Source organism: Oncorhynchus masou, chromosome 16, assembly GCF_036934945.1.
Source record: "Oncorhynchus masou masou isolate Uvic2021 chromosome 16, UVic_Omas_1.1, whole genome shotgun sequence".
NCBI classification, from domain to species: Eukaryota; Metazoa; Chordata; class Actinopteri; order Salmoniformes; family Salmonidae; genus Oncorhynchus; species Oncorhynchus masou.
This window is the reverse complement of record NC_088227.1, coordinates 6,682,668-6,706,688: the sequence shown is the minus strand read 5'-3', so window position 1 is coordinate 6,706,688 and position 24,021 is coordinate 6,682,668. Positions and strand designations below refer to the sequence as shown.

The 24,021-nt window shown below is 43.0% G+C and overlaps 1 long non-coding RNA gene across 1 annotated transcript in view; it reads left to right on the top strand.

The window, feature by feature from the left end:
* The window catches only part of LOC135557378 (uncharacterized), a 48,049-nt gene extending 30,063 nt beyond the window's left edge, over nucleotides 1–17,986 (top strand). The window contains exons 3-4 of the long non-coding RNA XR_010458203.1: nucleotides 186–239; nucleotides 17,381–17,986. This is a non-coding gene — a long non-coding RNA (uncharacterized LOC135557378). The remainder of the gene's footprint in view (nucleotides 1–185; nucleotides 240–17,380) is intronic.
* Nucleotides 17,987–24,021: the final 6,035 nt, after the last annotated feature.

The window sequence follows — 24,021 nt, the reverse complement described above, 5'->3', positions numbered from 1 at the left end:
TATTGAGACCCCCACCAGCCCTCGCAGTTCTCCTAGAGGCAATGCTTTACACACTCTAGAATTACAGCTATGCATTCTGAGAAACACGTTTGTCATTGGTGGCCCCTTTACAGGCTTGCCAATTCTTGAGTCTTCAGGAGTGGTTGCTACAGGATGAATTGTTTTCCTTTACTCTTTCTTGACAGGTTGCCATTAAAATCATTGACAAGACACAACTGAATCCTACCAGTCTTCAAAAGGTAAAAGGAAAACCCATTGTCTCCCTATTGAAACGTGCACCTCCTTCTCCAATGTTATTTCCACATTAGTGCATTCTCTGGTTGTGGGTGTCGGGGATATAATTCGGCCTGCTAGTTATATTCCCACTTTGAAAGCTGTATGCAGTGAAAAGCATTAGTAAAACACTTTTTATGCCCAATATTCATTAGGTATTATAAAATCAGTCTTGTGTCTATATTGATGGAGGTGCCCTGTGAGTGTATGGGACTTCCCCTCATTGAGTAGCCATTGAAACTATTTTTGTTGTGAAACGCACAATTATAGCTAATTAATCTGATTCCCTATGAGTTCTTGACACCTTGTCATAGTGGGTGCTACACACCACAGTACGTGTCTTGGTGATATAACTAGCTTCATTTCAGGGTGTGTTACTAACTTCACAAAGGACTCTGCATTAGTTTGAGCTGAGGTGCAGAGTCCCTACCCCCTTAAAGGTCTCAGTCCTTGTGGTCAACTGCATGATGGGAGGTAGGGGGTAAAGCGGTGGCTGTTAGAGGAACCCTCGGGGGACTTGAACTTCAGAGGCTGCTAATAATAGCCTCGGAGGAGAAATCCAAATGGGTGGCTGGTGAAAGATGAGGGTTGGCCAACATGGGAAGAGAAGCAACACCTTTCCAAGGAGAAGGAGAAGGGGCTGGGGTTTGGGCTGTAGTGGGGGAAGTGAAGTGGGGCCATTGACCTATTGGATGGTTGGAGGGCCTAGTGCACATAGTACCCACATTTCCTCCTCAAGGCCCATTTTATTATTCTGCTCTGATGAAACTGGAATGAGCAGACGCATAAACACACCTGCTGGCCCACAAAAGAGTTAAAGGCCACAAATGAGGTGCGTCTTTCTGGACTTTTATTTAACTTGGACATTAGAACTTTTCCCCCAATGTTGTGTGGCAGAGTAACCCTAACCCAATATTAGTACCTGTGTCAACTGGTAATATCATATATACAAATATACTTTTCTATCTATTTCCTGAGATCCGCTTGGAACTGTAGTAGACCTTACTATGGTGCCCTTGGGTGGCTCTTTACCAGACTGCGGTTGCTGCCCTGTCCTGTGGCCTTTCCTTGCAGCTCTACAGATCAGACCCTCAGTGGTGTCCAGTGTGAGACTGATGTTGTTCATCCACCCCACCAACCCCTATAATTAGCCAGCACAGGCTAACGATTCAGTTCGTTTTCCATTCGTTGGCCAATCGACAGCCCGTGGCTCAGACTGTGGATACGGGGATGAGAGAGGAGAGGACAGGGACTATGAGGGAGAGAGGGCCAGCGTCATGCTGCTCTCTCTAGTTTCTCAGTCTCCACCTGTGTGCTTACCACTTCATCAGGAGCCCACTGCTTTCTGGGTTGGCAACCAAAGCAAACAGGCCTCTGAGTGATGAAGTGGTCTTAAAACACAACCCCCCCTTAACCGTAGCTAACAGTAGCCAGAGAGTCTCTGCCCCATACACCAATCGCTCAGTCAAAATGGACAAACCTCCACATGCAAAGGTAGCTGAGGGGACACCATGCTGTCCCGTTCCTTCCATGAGTAGGCTCCGTCTATTATGCACAAGTGTCCTTCAGGGAACGGTGCTGACTAGATAGCTGCCACGGCTCCACGCAGTTCGCTAGGCAGCCTGCAGTCAGACTGACGATGTACCATGCTAAGCCATACCAATCTGTTACTGCCTCCTCGGTGCAGTATCAGTCTCCACAGCTTCCATCAGGGCATCGTGACAGGGATGGTATAGGAGCCAGGGCCCTCGGAGAGAAGGGTTCATTCTAATGTCTTGAAAGCAACACAAGTTTTGCATTTTGTCCTGAGGGAACACCATTCCCAATGGTGGTTTGAACTGGCCTTTTTTCGTATGTATGTAAACTCAGCAAAAAAAGAAACCCTTATAAAGATCATTTGTAAAAATCCAAATTAACTTCACAGATCATTGTAAATGGTTTAATAGCACATTTAAATTAACTTCACAGATCATTGTAAAGGGTTTAATAGCACATTTAAATTAACTTCACAGATCATTGTAAAGGGTTTAATAGCACATTTTTAATTTGTCGCATTATTCACACACTCGGGCAACTTCAGGAGCTACTTCTCTCCAAGTTTGGTGTGCGAGTTGTGTGCCTGGTATGTGTTGAAATAGAGTAGGCTGCCTACATGGATGGAGAATCACGTGGCAGTTCACTTTAATATGACATTAATTGAAATATGATTAGACTGTAGTTTACTACAGTGCTTGAATAAGTATTGATAATGGAATAAGGTGAGTCGAACGACTGGTGCATAGGCTACTAGGGTGAGCAGGCGTGGCACCCGTTTCATTAAGTATTGATTACCCCTTTGTTTGTCTCTGCCTGCAAATCGTCATCCTAAAAAGTTAGGCTATGTCCTTATGCAAAACGTGGCAAGTATAGCAGTCATCTTTCTTGCCACTTCTAGTTCAGATTCCATACCTTCAAGATCAGGAGCTTGTGTGGCCTCAATTAAATAGAGTAGGCTATAGCCTAAGTATGGGCGGAGAAGCACAGGGCAGTTCTTTCCCAGGAAATGTACTTCCTTAATATGATCAGGCTATAGTTCACTACATTGCCTAGATATAAATATTGATCATCCATATTGCTCTGGCTGAAAATCGTCGCATTCCTATTGGCCTCCCGGGTGCCACCAGAGATTCTGGGTTCGAGTCCAAGCCGGCTGCGACCAGGAGGCCCATGGGGCGGCACACAATTGGCCCAGCATCGTCCGGGTTTGGGAGGTCTTGGCCGGTATCCTTGTCTCATCGCGCACTAGCGATTCCTGTGGGGGGCTGGGTGCATTGCACGCTGACCAGGTTGCCAGGTGTACAGTGTTTCTTCCTGCTGGCTTCCGGGTTGGATGGGCATTGTGTCAAGAAGCAGTGCGGTTGGGTTGCGTTTCGGGGGACGAGTCCGTACGGGAGTTGCAGCAATGAGACAAGACTGTAACTACTACCAATTGGATACCATGAAATTGGGGAGATAAATAATGACAATCTTCACACTCCTAAAACGTAGGCTATAAAGAGAAAAGGGCAAGACTCCCACTCTGCTTCCCAAACTACATCTAGTATATCGGATGATATAGTCCAGTAATACAGAAAGCCTCATGTAAAATGGGCCACCGATTTCTCACGTTATTTTAGCACATTTGATATTGCCTATAGGGCGCAAAATTGCTGGGACCATAGCTGACAAGTGAGCTGTATCACATTCGTCTAAAATAAGACTGCAGGACTGCGGTTTGGTTTTGGGACCAGCTCTTCCAGTAGCGGGTGGGAGTCGGTAGTGTGGTATGAAAAACTGCAGGAGCGTGTAGGAGCTGGATGAAGAAATCCGTCCCATGCAACATCGTAAGCACGAGCTGACAATATTTGACTATTTTTGACTGCTGTCATATCGACACTAATTTTAAATATGATGCCATTGTTGCTTTTGTACTGATTTTCACTATTTATCAAGCACACTTGGTGCTTATAATGATGTTTAGGCTACTGTTTTCAACACTTGACCGTGTGTTTTGCTGACAGTGCGTCTTTGTGGTATTTTGTACACTATTTTAAAATCCAAATAACATTTTAGTGTTCTAAGACATGTGGTTTCTGTTTCCTAGTTGGAACAAAAGTCCAAATAAAATTGACCAGTTTGTTTTCACCTATAGTCTACAGTTACAAACGAATGAAAATGCTATTTTATTATTCTTTTTTTAACTAAAATAAATTCTGTTACTTGACACCTTCATGAACACAAATGAATATTTTTGCAATAGCATTTATGAAATATATTAATTACACCTGTTAGCAGTCAGAATGGCTGCTTGAAGGGCAGGTCCCTCAAGGCCCTGCGGTTCTAATGACAAGTGATTGACCAGTGTGGTTTCAGTGAACGTGCCCTCTGGATGGGGTTTGATAGATGAGATTGTTAAACTAGTTTGCTTAAAGGCCAGTTTCCCAGACACAGATTAAGCTCAGTCCCCGGAGGGCTAGGGTCAGTCTGTTATATCTGGTGTAATTCTGCTGTCTTATCTGGTGTCCTGTGTGAATGTACGTATGCTCCCTCGAATTCACTCCCTCTCCTCCCAGAGGACCTAACACCTAGGATCATGCCTCAGGACTATCTGGCCTGGCTACCCCCAGTCCACCTGGTCGTGCTGGTACTCCAGTTTTAACTGTTCTGACTGCGGGCTATAGAACCTTGACCTGTTTCACCGGACGTGCTACCCTGTCCCGAACTTGCGGTAGAGAGAGAGTCGAAAACAGCATCTACTGTCTCGACCTCTGAATGCTCGGCTATGAAAAGCCAACTGACATTTACTCCTGAGGTACTGACCACCCTCTACAACCACTGTGATTATTATTTGACCCTGCTGGTCATCTATAAACGTTTGAACAATCTGGCCTTAATTGTCGTGTACTCATATCTCCAACCGGCACAGCCAGAAGAGGACTGGCCACCCCTCAGAGCCTGGGTCCTCTAGGGGCCTCTTAAAGAATAAGTTACAGGTCTGTGAGAGCCAGAAATCTTGCTTGTTTGTAGGTGACCAAATACTTATTTTCCACTATATTTTCCAAATAAATTCATTACAAATCCTACAATGTGATTTTTCTGGATTTTTTTTCTCTCATTTTGTACCTATGATGAAAATTACAGGCCTCTCATCTTTTTAAGTGGGAGAACTTGCACAATTGGTGGCTAACTAAACACTTTTTACCCCACTGTACATAATACTGCAGTGGATCTCCTCCTCATGGACTGCACCAGATTTGCCAGTACTTGCTGTGAGATGTTCCCCACTCTTCCACCAAGGCACTTGCAAGTTCCCGGACATTTCTGGGGGGAATGGCCCAAACCCTCACCCTCCGATTCAACAGGTCCCAGATGTTCTCAATGGGATTGAGATCCGGGCTCTTCGCTGGCCATGGCAGAACACTGACATTCCTGTCTTGCAGGAAATCAAGCACAGAACAAGCAGTATGGCTGGTGGCATTGTCATGCTGGAAGGTCATGTAAGGATGAGCCTGCAGGAAGGATACCACATGAGGGAGGAGGATGTCTTCCCTGTAGCGCACAGCGTTGAGATTGCCTGCAATGACAACAAGCTCAGTCCGATGATGCTGTGACACACCGCCCCAGACCATGACGGACCCTCCACCACCAAATTGATCCCGCTCCATTGTACAGACCTCAGTGTAACGCTCATTCCTTTGACGATAAACGCGAATCCGACCATGACCCCTGGTGAGACAAAACCGCAACTCGTCAGTGAAGCGCACTTTTTTGCCAGTTCTGTCTGGTCGATGGTGGGTTGTGCCCATAGGCGACGTTGTTGCCGGTGATGTCTGGTGAGGACCTGCCTACAACAGGCCTAAAAGCCCTCAGTCCAGCCTCTCTCAGCCTATTGCGGACAGTCTGAGCACTGGAGGGATTGTGCGTTCCTGGTGTAACTCGGGCAGTTGTTGCCATCCTGTACCTGTCCTACAGGTGTGATGTTCGGATGTACCGATCCTGCGCAAGTGTTGTTACACATGGTCAGCTTCTGCTAGGATGGTCAGCTGTCCGTCTTGTCCCCCTGTAGTGCTGTCTTAGGCGTCTCACAGTATGGACATTGCAATTTATTTTGCTGGCCACATCTGCAGTCCTCATGTCTCCTTGCAGCATGCCTATGGCACGTTCACACAGATGAGCATGGACCCTGGGCATCTTTCTTTTGGTGTTTTTCAATCAGTAGAAAGGCCTCTTTAGTGTCCTAAGGATTTAATAACTGTGACCATCTGTAAGCTGTTAGTGTCTTAATGACCGTTCCACAGGTGCATGTTCATTAATTGTTTATGGTTCATTGAACAAGCATGGGAAACGGTGTTTAACTTCATTAGCATACTGGTTTTTGTCTGAAATTTCGGATGACTGACGTGCCCAAAGTAAACTGCCTGTTACTCAGGCCCAGAAGCAAGGATATGCATATACTTGGTAGCATTGGATAGAAAACACTCTTGAGTATAACAGAACTGATATGGCAGTTGAAAACCCAAGGAATGTTTTTTTTTTTAGGTCACAGGCAATTTCAGTGCTTGCCTAATTGAAATATAAATATGTAGGACCCAGATTGCAGTTCCTATGGCTTCCACAAGATGTCAACAGTCTTTAGAAAGGGTTTCAGGCTTGTTTTTTTTCCAAGTAGTTGGAAGAACTACAACTTGTCTCTCATTAGAAAAGTGGTCTTGTTGGTGAATGAGGTGCGCGCTCTTCGGTATTTATGTTCCCTATTGAGCATACTATTCTCAGTCTTAAATATTATCATTTATTTAGATATTAGAGTACCCGAGTATTAATTTGAAACATCGTTTGACTTGTTTGGATGAACTATACTGGTAACTTTTTGGATTAGTTTGTATGCATGTTGAAAGAGAGGATTACTGAGATCATTGGCACTAACTAAACAGACCTTTTTGGATATAAAGAAGGACTTTATCGAACAAAACAACCATTGTACAGCTGGGAACCTTGGGATTGCAAAAAGAGGAAGATCTTCGAAAGGTAAGTGATTTAATCGCTATTTGTGATTTTGTGATGCCTGTGCTGATTAAAAAGTATTTTGGTGTGGGGCGCTCTTCTCAGATAATCGCATGGTATGCTTTCGCCGTAAAGCCCTTTTGAAATCTGACAATGCGGTTCGATTAACAAGAAGTTAAGCTTTTAAATGATGTATGACACTTGTATTTCCATGAGTGTTTTAATATTACGATTTTTTTGTATTTTGAATTTCGCACTCTGTAATTTCACGGGATGTTGTCGTAGGTGTCCCGCTAGCAGTTCATGCGCCAATAGAGGTTTAACCTTTTCACAAGTACCAACAAATGTTTGTGAGCATTCTACAGTTGTCCCTGCAGCGTACGCTCAAACTGGTTTGACTAGAACGTCCAGTTTCCATTGCTGCAACAGTCAGCATTTGAGCTAGCCACAAACATTTTGCATAAAAGCTGTCCTTGCAAAGCTATGTCCTGAATATGACCAGTTTTTTTGGGATGCAATCTTCTGACATTCACAGAAGTAACGACAGCATAACACAATCATCCAAACCGGAAAATGTAGGCTACATCCTAGCGCTAACTGAGGAAAGATTGACATTACACAAGTGGTCATATTTAGATTAGATATCTTTCTGACAGAAGCAACTATATGAATTGGCTAATAGCGATTTACTATTTAAAATGCATCACATCACGGTTGAGCTCACCATTGATCAAAATAATTGAGTAAAACACTTTCTAGAAAACGAAAGTAATCCATCATGGGTAGTGTTTGCGCACCTCCATTTAGTTTTTTCTTGTCAACCAAAGATAATAAGAGCAGACCTAGATGAGTTTTCTCTGTTTGCAGTGTGTATATTGAAAGGGGTGTGTTGTTTTACAATCATTCACGTCCCTTCATTCACTTCCGGAAGTTTACTTGAAATATGAGTGAACCAGTCCTTCACCTCATAACATCTTTGGTCTGACAGACGTTTACGTGACACCAGGAATGCATTGTATAATGTCAACAAACGGCGCCACACATAGCTGGCAAATAGCTTAACATGAGCTCATTATAACCAGTACAACCTTCATAAAGGTATTTTACACACATCATAGGTGTCCATTACGATCTATAATCGGAATGCATTATTTCTCACCAGTACTTGAAAACAAGTGAATAAAACTGTAAATGCATTATGCTCCAAACATACATACGGTGTGCTACATTAGAAATGACAACATGACATACAGAAAATAAGGCACTTTGACAGGAACCCGTACATGTCCAGAGTGTATTTGTAAGGCGAACAAAAACAATGAAGACCATGCGAACGCCAGCCCGATAATGTTCATGTAAGACTGTCCGCATGAAAAGGTTGATACAATAGGTAGGTACAAAACAGAAAGATGACCATTTCCAAATAATCTCTGACCTCTCGCCTGCAGCATGAAAAATGCAGACCGTGCCGCAGTCATAGAACCTACAGGTCCTGAGGGCATCCCACAGGAATGCAACCCTCTGGTGTGCGTTTTCACACAATGGAATTAGTTGGATTTCACTGTCGACACAAATCTTTGCCACTTTCACAAACTTAACACACTTCCTAAAAACTTGTCGCTTGCGGGTGACAGGCACTGACTCCTCCCTGGGAGCTGTGAGCAATTTGGCTCATGCAAAGGCTCGTTTTGGAATCTTTGCTGCTGCCCTTACCCACCTGCTCAGCATTCAACACCATAGTCTCCTCCAAGTTCAAGAGTCTGGGACTGAACACCTCCCTCTGCAACTGGATCCGGGACTTCCTGGCGGTAAGGGTGGGCGTAACAACACATCTGCCAGGGGGCCCCTCAGCGGTATGCTTAGTCCCCTCCTGTTCTGTTCACCTACGACTGTGTGGCCGTGCATGACTTTATTAAGTTTGCTGACGACAATGGCGGAAGGTCAGATCACCGATGATGATGATGAGAAGGTCCAACCTTGGCAGTGTGGTGCCAGGACAGCAACCTCTCTCTCAATGTCAGTAAAATAAAGGAGCTGATCATGATAGTTTAGGGAGGTGGGGGTCACTTCAGAATGCAAAAACAGGAATGCTCTCATAGGTTCTCCATTGGTCTCGTCAGGATGCCACCTCACTTGCCACACTTTCACTGCTGCTTCCTCTTTCGAGTCCTGGTGATTAGGGCCTGGTCCCATGAAAGCAGAAAATACAGAGCTGCCGCCTCGTTGAAGTAAACATTTTCACCCAATCGGTAACCTGATGTCCAGAAGCAGTTTTCAGTCTTAGGAAATGATTGCGGCGACATTATAAAATAACAGAATTGATCAGGAGCCTGCAAAACAGTGACTATCCACTGCAGCGCTATCCTCGATTAAAATACACTAAAAACCCAGACAACTCAGGACCTTAATTCAGACAATGAGCACCTTAGTTTGTACAGCAAAAACAATGTCATCCCTCCATCCTTACCTCCCCTCTTGCGCTCCTCAGTTTTTCAGACTCGTTCACTGTAGCTATTTTTATTTGCGTCGGTGTGACCTCTTATGTAATTGGTGCGAGGAGAACCCTGCTGCCGAGTCAGTCGATATTCCTGCTTTTAGAAGGGAGGGGATTTATTAAGACCTGGGCCGGGGCACCGGGGATATGGACGTAAACTCGTGAAACCCCTCAAACACCATAAGGGATCTGCTAGAGGTGTGTCCCATTTACCTGGGCGTTATGAGCTAATCAGGATGTGGGGGTGGAAGGAGGGGATTAGAAGGATATTGGTCAGAGATGTTGGGCAGAAGAATAGTTTTTTGGTAGATAAGTTCAGTATTGTAGTTGTCTGCTTTTATCTCTAAATTAAGTGTTAAATACACAGTTTATTTTCTAGTCAGCTTCTCTGTGTTAGCTCCTATCAATATAGTGGTTTCACATTCAAAATGTTTTCACACTGGATTGAAATGAGTGTTTCCACAATCTCTATTATTCCAGTAATATGAGGCCATATTCAATCCAACCTGGCAACAGTGAATGCCTGGGGAAAGACTAAACAATAGTCTGCCTGTGCTGCAATAATGCATGTTTCAATTTACATAATCAGTAAGAGAATGACGTGTGAAACAACAACAAGTTACCCAATTGGTTGTTCATTCACCTTCCTCTCAGTACTGGAAGAGAATGTTTTTGTCCAATCGATGAAACAGAGCTTTTGATTGAATAACACCCTTTAGTGAATCCCAACTCCTGAACATACTGGCAGTTACCCTATTGATGGGCAGGTACTATGTAGGTGTCTCCCACAAATCGCTGAAAACAGTTTTGGGAGGGACTGTGTGGCTGCAGTTAGCGATGCCTCATGAATGCTTCCCCCTTGAGCGATCAAGGTTGTCTGGCGGCCCCTATGTGGTCCTGTCCCATTTTACTTTTGTCAGGCAGTGACCTCATTGGCGTTGACATCAGCCAGTAGCAGAAAGGGACTGTTGCTGTTACGTCTTGGCTGCTCCATTTGTTTACTCATCTGTGGAGCTATTGTGTCTGGACTCTGTTTACTCATCTGTGGAGCTATTGTGTCTGGACTCTGTTTACTCATCTGTGGAGCTATTGTGTCTGGACTCTGTTTACTCATCTGTGGAGCTATTGTGTCTGGACTCTGTTTACTCATCTGTTGTGTCTGGACTCTGTTTACTCAACTGTTGTGTCTGGACTCTGTTTACTCATCTGTGGAGCTGTTGTGTCTGGAATCTGTTTACTCATCTGTGGAGCTGTTGTGTCTGGACTCTGTTTACTCATCTGTTGTGTCTGGACTCTGTTTACTCATCTGTGGAGCTGTTGTGTCTGGACTCTGTTTACTCATCTGTGGAGCTATTGTGTCTGGACTCTGTTTACTCATCTATTGTGTCTGGACTCTGTTTACTCATCTGTTGTGTCTGGACTCTGTTTACTCATCTGTTGTGTCTGGACTCTGTTTACTCATCTGTTGTGTCTGGAATCTGTTTACTCATCTGTGGAGCTATTGTGTCTGGACTCTGTTTACTCATCTGTTGTGTCTGGACTCTGTTTACTCATCTGTTGTGTCTGGACTCTGTTTACTCATCTGTTGTGTCTGGACTCTGTTTACTCATCTGTTGTGTCTGGACTCTGTTTACTCATCTGTTGTGTCTGGAATCTGTTTACTCATCTGTGGAGCTATTGTGTCTGGACTCTGTTTACTCATCTGTTGTGTCTGGACTCTGTTTACTCATCTGTGGAGCTATTGTGTCTGGACTCTGTTTACTCATCTGTTGTGTCTGGACTCTGTTTACTCATCTGTGGAGCTATTGTGTCTGGACTCGTGTTTACTCATCTGTTGTGTCTGGACTCTGTTTACTCATCTGTTGTGTCTGGACTCTGTTTACTCATCTGTGGAGCTATTGTGTCTGGACTCTGTTTACTCATCTATTGTGTCTGGACTCTGTTTACTCATCTGTTGTGTCTGGACTCTGTTTACTCATCTGTTGTGTCTGGACTCTGTTTACTCATCTGTTGTGTCTGGACTCTGTTTACTCATCTGTTGTGTCTGGACTCTGTTTACTCATCTGTGGAGCTATTGTGTCTGGACTCTGTTTACTCATCTATTGTGTCTGGACTCTGTTTACTCATCTGTTGTGTCTGGACTCTGTTTACTCATCTGTTGTGTCTGGACTCTGTTTACTCATCTGTGGAGCTATTGTGTCTGGACTCTGTTTACTCATCTATTGTGTCTGGACTCTGTTTACTCATCTATTGTGTCTGGACTCTGTTTACTCATCTGTTGTGTCTGGACTCTGTTTACTCATCTGTTGTGTCTGGACTCTGTTTACTCATCTGTGGAGCTGTTGTGTCTGGACTCTGTTTACTCATCTGTGGAGCTATTGTGTCTGGACTCTGTTTACTCATCTGTTGTGTCTGGACTCTGTTTACTTATCTGTTGTGTCTGGACTCTGTTTACTCATCTGTTGTGTCTGGACTCGACATCACATTTTCATAAGGTCTGTCTCGCTTTTGCACATTGCAAGTAAACAGTAAACAGATTCCAGGGTGGGGGTCACTTTAGATTCAAAATGCTTTCATAGGATTTTAGGATGAGGAGCCAGCCAAATGAATTATATGCCTCTGGTACCATTTTAAAGAAATTAGCTTCTACAGTGAAATGTGTAGCACCCCTCACACTTTTTATCTTTTGAGATCCACAGACGCCCAGCTCTGCAAAGATTTATAGTGTGTCTTTGTATCTCCACCATTACTCAATGTCCTCCTCGTGTTCCTTGCTGAGATGTGTTCTGCAGACGGAGTCACCGGGTGTTCTGTATCACGGTGGGTTGCAGACAGGTTTCCTATCGGGTTAGAACATTCCACCAGGGCAGGTGCTAGAGGAGAAGAGAAGTGCTTCTAGGGAACTCCAAAATGTGACGTTCTCCAGCCACAAAATGTACCAATTGTGTTGTATTAGCTTTTCAAGAATGTAAAGTAAATAAGTAGGCGTAACTAGGGGTAGAGCAGGCCGTAGTCGTTCCTCTCTCCGGCACTCCGAGGCACGCTGCCATCAGTTGTTACTGGAACATCTCCTTCCTGTTTTTCTTGCTCTAGGAGAGTGACATTTTCTTTTTGCTTTGCAATTCAATTATTATTGTTCTTCTTCTCCCTTCCACTTCATAGTGCAGCTTTAGAAATCGAACCCCGGGCCTTTAGACCATCAAGTGCCAACTTTCGAACTGTTATGCGACTCATTAACATTTATCTCCCTCACTAGCTTTAAGCACCAACTGTCAGAGCAGCTCACAGATTACTGCACCTGTACATAGCCCACCTATAATTTAGCCCAAACAACTACCTCTTTCCCTACTGTATTTATTTAATTTATTTTGCTCCTTTGCACCCCATTATTTTTATTTCTACTTTGCACATTCTTCCACTGCAAACATATCCAATCCAGTGTTTTACTTGCTATATTGTATTTACTTTGCCACCATGGCCTTTTTTTTGCCTTTACCTCCCTTATCTCACCTCATTTGCTCACATCGTATATAGACTTGTTTATACTGTATTATTGACTGTATGTTTGTTTTACTCCATGTGTAACTCTGTGTTGTTGTATGTGTCAAACTGCTTTGCTTTATCTTGGCCAGGTCGCAATTGTAAATGAGAACTTGTTCTCAACTTGCCTACCTGGTGAAATAAATAAAAATAAATTGTAATGGGAGTGTTTTTGTTTTATGTTTGGGTCAGCTCGACTGAGACGTTGTCGCACTGCACATATTTTCTTTCCTAATCATTTATTTCTGTCAGGCATTTGACCTCGGAAGTGCTCATGTCCGGGTTGTATTTGAGGGGTCAATCCAGGCGACAGTCAGAGGCTGGGGGGGTTGTGGCTTTGTTCAATCCCTCCATGACCCCAAGCAGACAGGCAGCCTTACCCAGGCAACACTCACTCCCACGCCACCGAGCCAGCCTGCTTCCTTCCTCTCAGGCCCTGTTTGTGAAGTGATATGTCACCCGGCGTTGTGGGTGTTTTTTTAAAAATCATCCTCAAACAAGTCATTTTCAGCAAGGGTGGGGGTTTGGTGACTATAACCCCTGACTGAAATGAATTCCTGCTGGGGTTCGTATGAGCAATGGAGTGCAACAATACCCAGAGCTACAGACCATTTTTCTTCTTCCCTTTATTCCATTGTCCCTTGCCTTGAATGGGTAAACCTTGTCTTTAGGGCCGCCTCCCTGTTATGCAGAGGTATTTGTGCTGGACGGTACAATAGGTGCCCAGTTCATATTTCCGTAGGATCTTGTTATTTCCTCCCCTGAAGCTAGGTCACTTCAAATGACTGGGGTGAAACAAGATAACACCAACTTCTCGACCAACAGACTCCAATGCAGACCAAATAAACGATGTAAATGAGTTCAGCTGGACTTTAACACACTATTGATCCATCTTATTGTGTGTATGGAACTGGTAAAATATTGTGGAGGCATATGAATGGTCTCCCCCGGTTAAGGCTCCTGTGTGTTTTTTAACACGATTTCGACAGACCGGGATTTAACTCGGGTCTCAAAGAGTGGTATGTGCTTATAGACCTGGGAGCGTCCACTGGACCACAGACTCTGCACTTTTGTGTGTTCAGTAGTCTTTTTGGGGACTTTATTTCCTGCAGTGCGTCTTGGGTGCAGCAAATTGGGTCACGGGTGGAAGCATGTCTCGTTTTTGCTCCTCTGCATCCCCTTTCCCATTCGCCTAGTTCAGCATACGCCCTGTTGGAGTACTTTTAACATACACTGAACAAAAATATAGACATGCAAAATGTGAAGTGTTGGTCCCATGTTTCATGAGCTGAAAAAAAAGATCACAGAAAAAGACCATACGCACAAGAAGCTTATTTCTCTCAAATTGTGTGCATCCCTGTTAGTGAGCATTTCTCCTTTGCCAAGGTAATCCATCCACCTGACAGGTGTGGCATTTCAATAAGCATATTACGAAGCTGATTAAGCAGCATGATCATTACACAGGTGCACCTTGTGCTGGAGACAAAAGGTCACTTTAAAATGTGCAGTTTTTTTTGTCAAATAACACATTACCACAGATGTCTCAAGTTTTGAGGGAGTATTCAATTGGCACGCTGACTGCAGGAATGTCCACCAGAATGCTGAATGTAGTGTGAACATTGAAGGCAATGTGTATTGGAAGAGATTTCTGAATGTTCTTCACCCAGCATACACCCCTCCAACCAGACATGCTTTATCTACTAATTTGCTGGATGCAGAGTCCAACAGAGGTCACGTGAAGGTCAAGCAAATCATAGAGAAAGCAGACTGTATTGCAATCATCTCTGATCGGTGGTCGAATGTTTGTGGGCAAGGAATAATTAACAACATCTCCACCCCTCAACCAGTATTCTACAAGAGCACAGACACAAGGGACAACAGACACACCAGTCTCTACATTGCAGATGAGCTGAAGGCAGTCATCAATGACCTTGGACCACAGAAGTTATTTGCACTGGTGACAGACAATGCTGTGAACATGAAGGCTGCTTGGTCTAAAGTGGAGAAGTCCTACCCTCACATCACACCCAATGGCTGTGCTGCTCATGCATTGAATCTGCTCCTCAAGGATATCATGGCACTGAAAACAATGGATACACTCTACAAGAGAGCCAAGGAAATGGTTAGGTATGTGAAGGGTCATCAAGTTATAGCAGCAATCTACCTCACCAAGAGGTAGATATGGACAGCCCTATCAAGAGGATCCTCCTGGATGATGTATTTTGGGAGAGAGTGGTAAGCAGCCTGAAACTCCTGAAACCTATAGCAGTAGCCATTGCACAGATTGAGGGAGACAATGCCATCCTGTCTGATGTTCAGACTCTGCTTGCAGATTTAAGAGAAGAAATCCGTACTGCCCTGCCCACTTCACGGTTTCCAAAAACCTCCTTTTTGTTCGCACCATTAGCCCAGTATTCCAAATGCATAATGCGCGATCACTTGTTCAGATGAAATGTCAAAAAAGTTCTATTACAGTTCATAGAAACATGTCAAACGATGTATAGAATCAATCTTTAGGATGTTTTTATCATAAATCTTCATTAATGTTCCAACCGGAGAATTCCATTGTCTTTAGAAATGCAATGGAACGCAGCTCACTCTCGCGGGCGAGACCGTGTTCGGCTCATGGCATTCTGCCAGACCTCTGGTTGAAACAGCTCTCATTCTCTCCTCCTTCAACGTTGAAGAAACAAGGTTCTAAAGACTGTTGACATCTAGTAGAAGCCTTAGGAAGTGCAATATGACTCCATAGACACTTTATATTCGATAGGCAATGACTTGAAAAACTACAAACCTCAGATTTCCCACTTCCTGGTTGGATTTTTTTCTCAGGTTTTTGCCTGTCATATGAGTTCTGTTATACTCACAGTCATCATTCAAACAGTTTTAGAAACGTCAGTGTTTTCTATACAAATCTACTAATATGTAGCATTTTGGGCCTGAGTAGCAGGCAGTTTACTCTGGGCACCTTGTTATCCAAGCTACTCAATACTGCCCCCCAGTCCCAAAGAAGTTAACAAGTAATGACGTAATTCAGGAGGGTTGAGGGGAAGGCTGTCAGAGCCCTATTTACATAGAGTCAGTTCCCTGAGACAATAGATCATCTTTGGGAGAGACCGATTTTTAAGTTAATTAATAAAGTTTTGGTGGCAATTAGCATATTTTACATCATGGTTTGCCAAAGTATTAGGGTAGTGAATTGATGTTAGCTTCTGCTGTAAGCTAGCAGGAAATGTTAACCTACAAAGCTGGAAGGTACCGTTATCATCTTGCATTGTGAAGTGTTTTTTGTATGTTTTGCAAACCGTAATTAACTGTTAAAACATTTCTACATGCCGTGTTTCATTGAAGTGTGCAAACGTCTCTGCAGAATGAGTGGCTAGCTAACATGATGCAGCCGAGACTCCCGGTAGGGGCTAAGTTGATCCGTGAGACACATTTGATATAAGAACTGAAAGTAACAAATTAAATTACCAAACCATTTTTCCATTTTTCATTCTAGTATCAAAATTTCATATGAACACGTATTAAGCCATGATATATTTTTTTAAGGGACACTTCGGTATTTGGGGTAATTTCCTACTTACCCAGAGTCAGACAAACTCATGGATATAATTTTTACGTCTCTGCTTACAGTTTGAAGGAAGTGACTGATAATCCTAAGAAATTAGATTCTATCAATTTCCTCATTTGGGTTTTGCCTGCACTCTCTTCCTGTAAGACTTGTGGATTTGTTAACAAAACTCCCTGGAGGCAATCAGCTGTTGCGTGCTCTAGTAGCTATCTTTCTTGCTTATTGGCAAATAATCATAACATTTTGATAAGGTTTTTTATTCAGAGCCATATTTATTCAAGCCAGAATTTACTGAGGAGGAACTTGTGCAGTTTCAGAGCACGGAGAGAGGCTGAGTCAGCGTAGCCGGTAGACCGGGACTGGTGGTGTAACTGCGGAGCGTGGCAACTGACGATTGTTACTGTCATTGATTTGGGGATTTGGGGAGCTTGATATCTACGTTGAAGAAAGCATCCCACCCAGAAACTGTGTAACAAACTCTGAGGACTTTTCTGCGCTCATCTACCCTGGAGTTATAGAGACATTGTTCCATGTTTCAAAAGTAAACTAGAAGAAGCAGCCCATACCTTCAGGACCGACTACACAGTTGTCTATCAAGTCAGTGTTTTACTTGCAGTATTGTATTTACTTCGCCACCATGGCCTTTTTTTTGCCTTTACCTCCGCTATCTCACCTCATTTGCTCACATCGTATATAGACTTGTTTCTACTGTATTATTGACTGTATGTTTGTTTTACTCCATGTGTAACTCTGTGTCGTTGTATGTGTCAAACTGCTTTGCTTTGTCTTGGCCAGGTCGCAGTTCTAAATGAGAACTAGTTCTCAACTTGCCTACCTGGTTAAATAAAGGTGAAATAAATACAGTTACATGATTATTGCTTGTCCCAGCACACAGTGACAAAATGTAAAGAAGGTCATCTATTGATGACTTGTTATGAAATGATTTGTATCTAGGTACTCACAAATAACAATTTGTTCAGTCAATACAGGCTGGTTGCGTATCGACTGGTGTTGGAGTGGACACTGAAGGGAGAGAGACTGGGACGAGGGAACAGAAGAGACTTGCCTTCATGTGTTGTTTGTGCCATTCGCCACAAAAATCCCTTACCGCCTGGAGTCTATATGGGATTCAAAGAGGCAAAGGATGTAATGGGCCTATTGTAATTACTCTGATGATTCGGCTTCACAGACCGACCTTGTCAAACCAATTTGTCAAATTACTCTAATAATTGCTGTTTAAACCAGTACAACCTATTTTGTTAATGTTGCCAAATCACTGTAATATATGCCATTTGAAACGGTACCATATTTTTTGTAACTATCTACTATAAATGATCCATTACAGTTTGCCACATGAGATAGTGTTGTGTATGAAATATAGCGATCAGATAAATGTTTCAGTAACATATGAATACTAAAGGTAAATTGGTAAAAGCCAACAACATTCTAGACTATGTAATGACATGATTAATGAACCGGCAAAGACAATTCTAAAAATGTTTACAACACAATACTGATAGTATAGACAAGGCATTCGCACAATGGATTTTGTCAAAATAAAAAATGCTACAGGTTGATAATGACCAGAGGCTAACAAATGATGTTACATGAGTGTGTTTGTATTAGGTAGTATGCAAGGAGGACCTTGTACATGGATACTAGGGGAGTAGTGGGTGTCAGAATAACCCCCAAGTGTCCTTGAATCTGTGTGCGTGATGCAATGACGACCACCTTGCTGGGTTTGGGAAGGTGCTATGTTGGAAGCCAGCCTCTTCCACAGGATTTGAGCTTCTAGTATTTGTCTATTCATCTCGCCGTGCTCCATCAGGTCAGTCCTGAATCTTTGAGTGGTGGGCTGATATTGACTCTGCATGACACTAGCTGATGTTTCTGCACAACGGTAGTGTTTGATGTTGGTGCCTGTATATCGGGCAGTGTACACTGGGTGTGTGAATAGGATTGGGTGATATCCAGATTTCCATACCTTCATGGTGTGCCTGTGCCATCCCGGGATATACGGAATTACCGGCAGTGCACACAGGTGGCGCTATTTGTTTTTTCAAAGGTAAAAAAAAAAAATCCATGAAAACATCAGTTAACAGAATGCTAAGAAAATCCTAACATGTACTGAGGAATTGCCATAGGTAAGTGCGAATGAGCGCATGCAAACATTTAGTACTAGGACAACCCAGCTCATAACATAATGCAAGTATCTCAAAACAAAGTTTACAGCACGAAACAAATATTCGATATCATGTATCTTAATCCACGAGGGGATTGTCTCTGCTGCTGTTACCAAGAGGCTTGATTTTGCAAGCTAATGTTAGCAAGTAAAACCCAGCTGGAGTGAATTTATTTGACACGTCTCAGTTGGCCAGCTACAAATCTTATAATTATTAAGTTAACGTTTAGTAGTCCCTTTCATACAAGTGTAAATGATCACCTCACTTAAGTTGCGACGCAAGAGTGACTCACCCTTTGACGCTCCCGTTTTGCTCGTTGTGCGTTGTAAACAAACACGGACTGGGTCAAACAGCTGTTTTGGGGAATATATATTAAGCTGATGCACAAATTGACGGAAGGTTTTTTTTTTTTTTTTTTTTTAAAGTACAAATCTTAAAATGTACTAAAATGCATGATTGGACAATCATACCCCGGGATATGGTATACTGCCAAACTTTAGCGTTAGAGAAAGCAATTTGTGTGCTTTTAAAAAAATACCTTTATTTTGTCTGAGGGTCATGCTGAGACCAAGGTCTCTAACAGATGAGCCCTGTGTACACATCAATACACAAACACATATTCACATCAATACTCAAAAAGCAAAACACAGTCATCGAAAAGAAACACATTTATTCCGTTAAAAGGTCTTCAATCAGCCTTTAGAATTGAGAGCAGTGGTCTCCAACCTTTTTCTAGCATGAGAACGTCCTGAGCTACTCATTTACATTTAAAAATGTTTTTTATTGTTTTCAAATTGGCACATTCTTCTTCTCCTCTACCCTGCAACTCTCCCCCAGGAATACAACTTTCCCGAATTGGATCCATTGTTCGTACTCCGCAGGGCAGATGTACTTCCACTACCGGTCATACGTTTTAGAACACCTACTCATTCCAGGGTTTTTCTTTATGTGTACTATTTTCTACATTGTAGAATAATAGTGAAGACATCACAACTATGAAATAACACATATGGAATCATGTAGTAACCAAAAAAGTGTTAAACAAATCAAAATATATTTTTATATTTGAGATTCTTCCAAGTAGCCACTCTTTGCCTTAATGACAGCTCTGAACACTCTTGGCATTCTCTCAACCAGCTTCACCTGGAATGCTTTTCCAACAGTCTTGGAAGGAGTTCACACATATGTTGAGCACTTGTTGGCTGCTTTTCCTTAGCTCTGCGGTCCGTACACATGCAGAGATCATCCGTTCACCCACGCCGCATCCCACCAAAAGGACAAATTTCCACCGGTCTAATGTACATTGCTCTTGTTTCTTGGCCCAAGCAAGTCTCTTCTTATTGGTCTTCTTTTAGTAGTGGTTTCTTTGCAGCAATTAGACCATGAAGGCCTGATTCACGCATTCTCCTCTGAACAGCTGATGTTGAGATGTGTCTGTTACTTGAACTCTGAAGCATTTTTTTGGGCTGCAATTTCTCAGGCTGGTAACTCTAATGAACGTATCCTCTGTAGCAGAGGTAACTCTGGGTCTTCCATTCCTGTGGTGGTCCTCATGAGAGCCAATTTCGTCATAGCGCTTGATGGTTTTTGCGACTGTGCTTGAAGAAACATTCAAAGTTTGACGTTTTATGTAGTGACTGACCTTCATGTATTGAAGTAATGACTGTCATTTCTCTTTGCTTATTTGAGATGTTCTTGCCATAATATGGACTTAGCACTATTTGGTCAAATACATCTTCTGTATACCCCCTACCTTGTCTCAACACAATTGATTGGCTCAAACACATTACAAATTAACTTTTAACAAGGCACACCTATTAATTGAAATGCATTCCAGGTGACTACCCCATGAAGCTGGTTGAGAGAATACCAAGAGAGTGCAAAGCTGTCATAAAGGCAAAGGGTGGCTATTTGAAGAATCTCAAATATAAAATATTTTGATTTGTTAAACACTTTTTTGGTTATTACATGATTCCATATGTGTTATTTCATAGTTTTGATTTCTTCACTATTATTGAACAATGTTGAAAAGAGTAAAAACAAAGAAAAACCCTGGAATGAGTAGGTGTTCGAAAACGTTTGACTGGTAGATTATTCCAGAGGCTGCTCCAAAACACTGCCGGCACAGAAGAGGTATTCGGAGTGGACCTCTAGTCTGACTTAGGAGGCGTGCACACCATCCACCATTGCCGAGTATTTTACTCGCTAATATTATGTCCCTGGACAATGAAGTAGACAAGCTCAGGGTGAGGATCTCCTTCCAGAGAGGCGTCAAGGATTGTAACATACTCTGTTTCACGGAAACATGGCTCTCTCGGGATATACGGTCTCCATTCATACAGCCAGCTGAGTTCTCAATACATCAAACAGACAGGAATAAAGAACTCTCCTGGAAGAAGAAAGGTGGTGGTGTTTGTTTCATGATTAACTACTCATGGTGTCCTTTTGTGCGTGGCCACACAGTCATGGTTGAACAGGGAATACAGGAGGGGGCTGGGCACACTTCCTTGTGGGGCCCCTGTGTTGAGGATCAGTGAATTGGAGGTGTTTTTTCCAACTTTCACCATCTGGGGGCGGTCCGTCAGGAAGTCTAGGACACATTTGAACAGGTCAGGGTTCAGACCCAGGGTCCCCCAAGTTTAATGAAGAGCTTGGAGGGTACTATGGGGTAGAATCCTGAGCTATAGTCAATGAACAGCATTCTTACATACAGTTGGAGTAATTAAAACTTCAGAAATCAGCCAAGACCTCAGGAAAAAAATGGAGACCTCCACAAGTCTGGTTCATCCTTGGGAGCAATTTCCAAACGCCTGAAGGTCCCACGTTCATCTGTACAAACAATCGCACGCGAGTATAAACACCATGGGACCACACAGCCGTCATACCACTCAGGAAGGAGACGCGTTCTGTCTCCTAGAGATGGAACGTACGTTGTTTTGCGAAAAGTGCAAGTCAATCCCAGAAAACAGCAAAGGACCTTGTGAAGATGCTGGAGGAAACGGGTACAAAAGTGTCTTTATCCACAGTAAAATGAGTCCTATATCAACATACCCTGAAAGGCCGGTCAGCAAGGAAGAAGCTACTGCTCCAAAAACGCCATAAAGAAGCCAGACTACGGTTTGCAAGTAAACATGGGGACAAAGATCATACTTTTTGGAGAAATGTACTCTGGTCTGATGAAACAAAAATAGAACTGTTTGGCTATAATGACCATCGTTATGTTTGGAGGAAAAAGGGGGAGCTTGCAAGCCGAAGAACCCCATCCCAACCATGAAGCACGGGGGTGGCAGCAAGTTGTGGGGGTGCTTTGCTGCAGGAGGGACTGGTGCACTTCACAAATAGATGGCTTCATGAGGAAGGAAAATTGTGGGTATATTGAAGCAACATCTCAAGACATCAGCCTGGAAGTTAAAGCTTGGTCGCAAATCGGTCTTCCAAATGGACAATGACCCCAAGCATACTTTCGAAGTTGTGGCAAAATGGCTTAAGGAAAAAAAGTCGAGGTATTGGAGTAACCATCACAAAGCCCTTACCTCAATCCTACAGACAATTTGTGGGCAGAACAGAAAAAGCGTGTGCGAGCAAGGAGCCCTACAAACCTGACTCAGTTACATCAGCTGTCAGGAGGAATGGGCCAAAATTCACCTAACTTATTGTGGGAAGCTTGTGGAAGGATACCCGAAATGCTTGACCCAAGTTAAACAATTTAAAGACAATGCTACCAAATACTAATTGAGTGTAAGTAAACTTCTGACCCACTGGGAATGTGATGAAAGAAATAAAAGCTGAAATAAATCATTCTCTTTACTCTTATTCTGACATTTCTAGTTCTTAAATAAAAGTGGTGATCCTAACTGACCTAAAACAGAGAATTTTTACTTGGATTAAATGTCAGGAATTGTGAAAAATTGAGTTTAAATGTATTTGGCTAAGGTGTATGTAAACTTCCTGTTTCAACTGTAGCTGATGATGCCGTAAGTCTAGGTCCGATTTTAGGAACGTCGAATGAATAATCTGCTTTCTACTTTTTGCGAAACAATGATCTAGAAGTTTACCCATTGACTCAGCTATAGGCTGGCAGAGGTAAGAGTAGTCGATTGGCTGACCAGGGTCAACAACACCACCATTTCTATCAAATAAATAAAAAGCCTGCCAAGTTCAATTTGATTTAAAAGAATCATTGTTACGCATCAATGCATTTACTGTTTTCCAAACTTTAGAAGGATCACCAGCAGAGTTTGAGAGCTTAAAAAAGTAGCTAGATATATCTTTCTTAATCGTGAGAGCTGAGAAACCGATGTACTGTCTGAAAGATTTCCAGTCTACTACAGTCTGTTTATCTTGCTCTGGCCCTGGTCTGATTGCTCCTCTGAATGAGGTAATGCAGAAGAAAACCAAGGGTTCGATCTTTGACTGAATTGTTTAAAAGAGGCGTGTTTATCTGCCAGAGGAATACATATGGAGGATACATGTTCGAGAACCAACTGAACATCAAGACTACGGGAGACAGGGGTTTTCAATTCAGTGGAAAAATTGCCCATTTTGTTTTATTGTTTTTATTTAAAAAACTCTTTAATATACTCTTCCTGAATTGGCTGCATTGAAAAGTAAATGGACCTCATGGTGCACCAAAGCTCTGGGTTAAACCATGGTGTTTATATAAATTCCTTCTAAATTCTGTTTTCTTATGTACACATAATGTACAGATATGGTTGTGAAACCTTAACAATAGTAGCTTTCCAAATATTTGTGCTGTAGCTATAGTTTGATAAGACACATTGTGGTCCTGCCCACAAAAGGACAGGTGATGGAGGGAGAAAAGGAGAGTGGAAGAGAAATTGTGACAAAAAGATGGTATGGAAGGGAGATTGTAATGGAGGGAGAGACAGAAAAAGAGAGTATAGGAGAGCGACAGGGATATATTGAGGTCAGCAGAGGGGTGTAGCAAAGAGGAACCACAATAGACATTGAGACTTATGTCTTTCCTTCTTTCACCCCTAATAACCCTTCCTCTCTCTCTCCCTGTCTCTTCCTCTGTCTCCCTCCCCATCTCTATCAATCTCACCCCTCTCTCTCTCCCTGTCTCTTCCTCTGTCCCCCTCCCCATCTCTATCAATCTCACCCCTCTCTCTCTCTCCCTGTCTCTTCCTCTGTCCTCCTCCCCATCTCTATCAATCTCACCCATCTCTCTCTCCCCTGTCTCTTCCTCTGTCCCCCTCCCCATCTCTATCAATCTCACCCCTCTCTCTCCCTGTCTCTTCCTCTGTCCTCCTCCCCATCTCTATCATTCTCACCCCTCTCTCTCTCCCTGTCTCTTCCTCTGTCCCCCTCCCCATCTCTATCATTCTCACCCCTCTCTCTCTCTCTCTCCCTGTCTCTTCCTCTGTCCCCCTCCCCATCTCTATCAATCTCACCCCTCTCTCTCTCTCTCTCTCTCC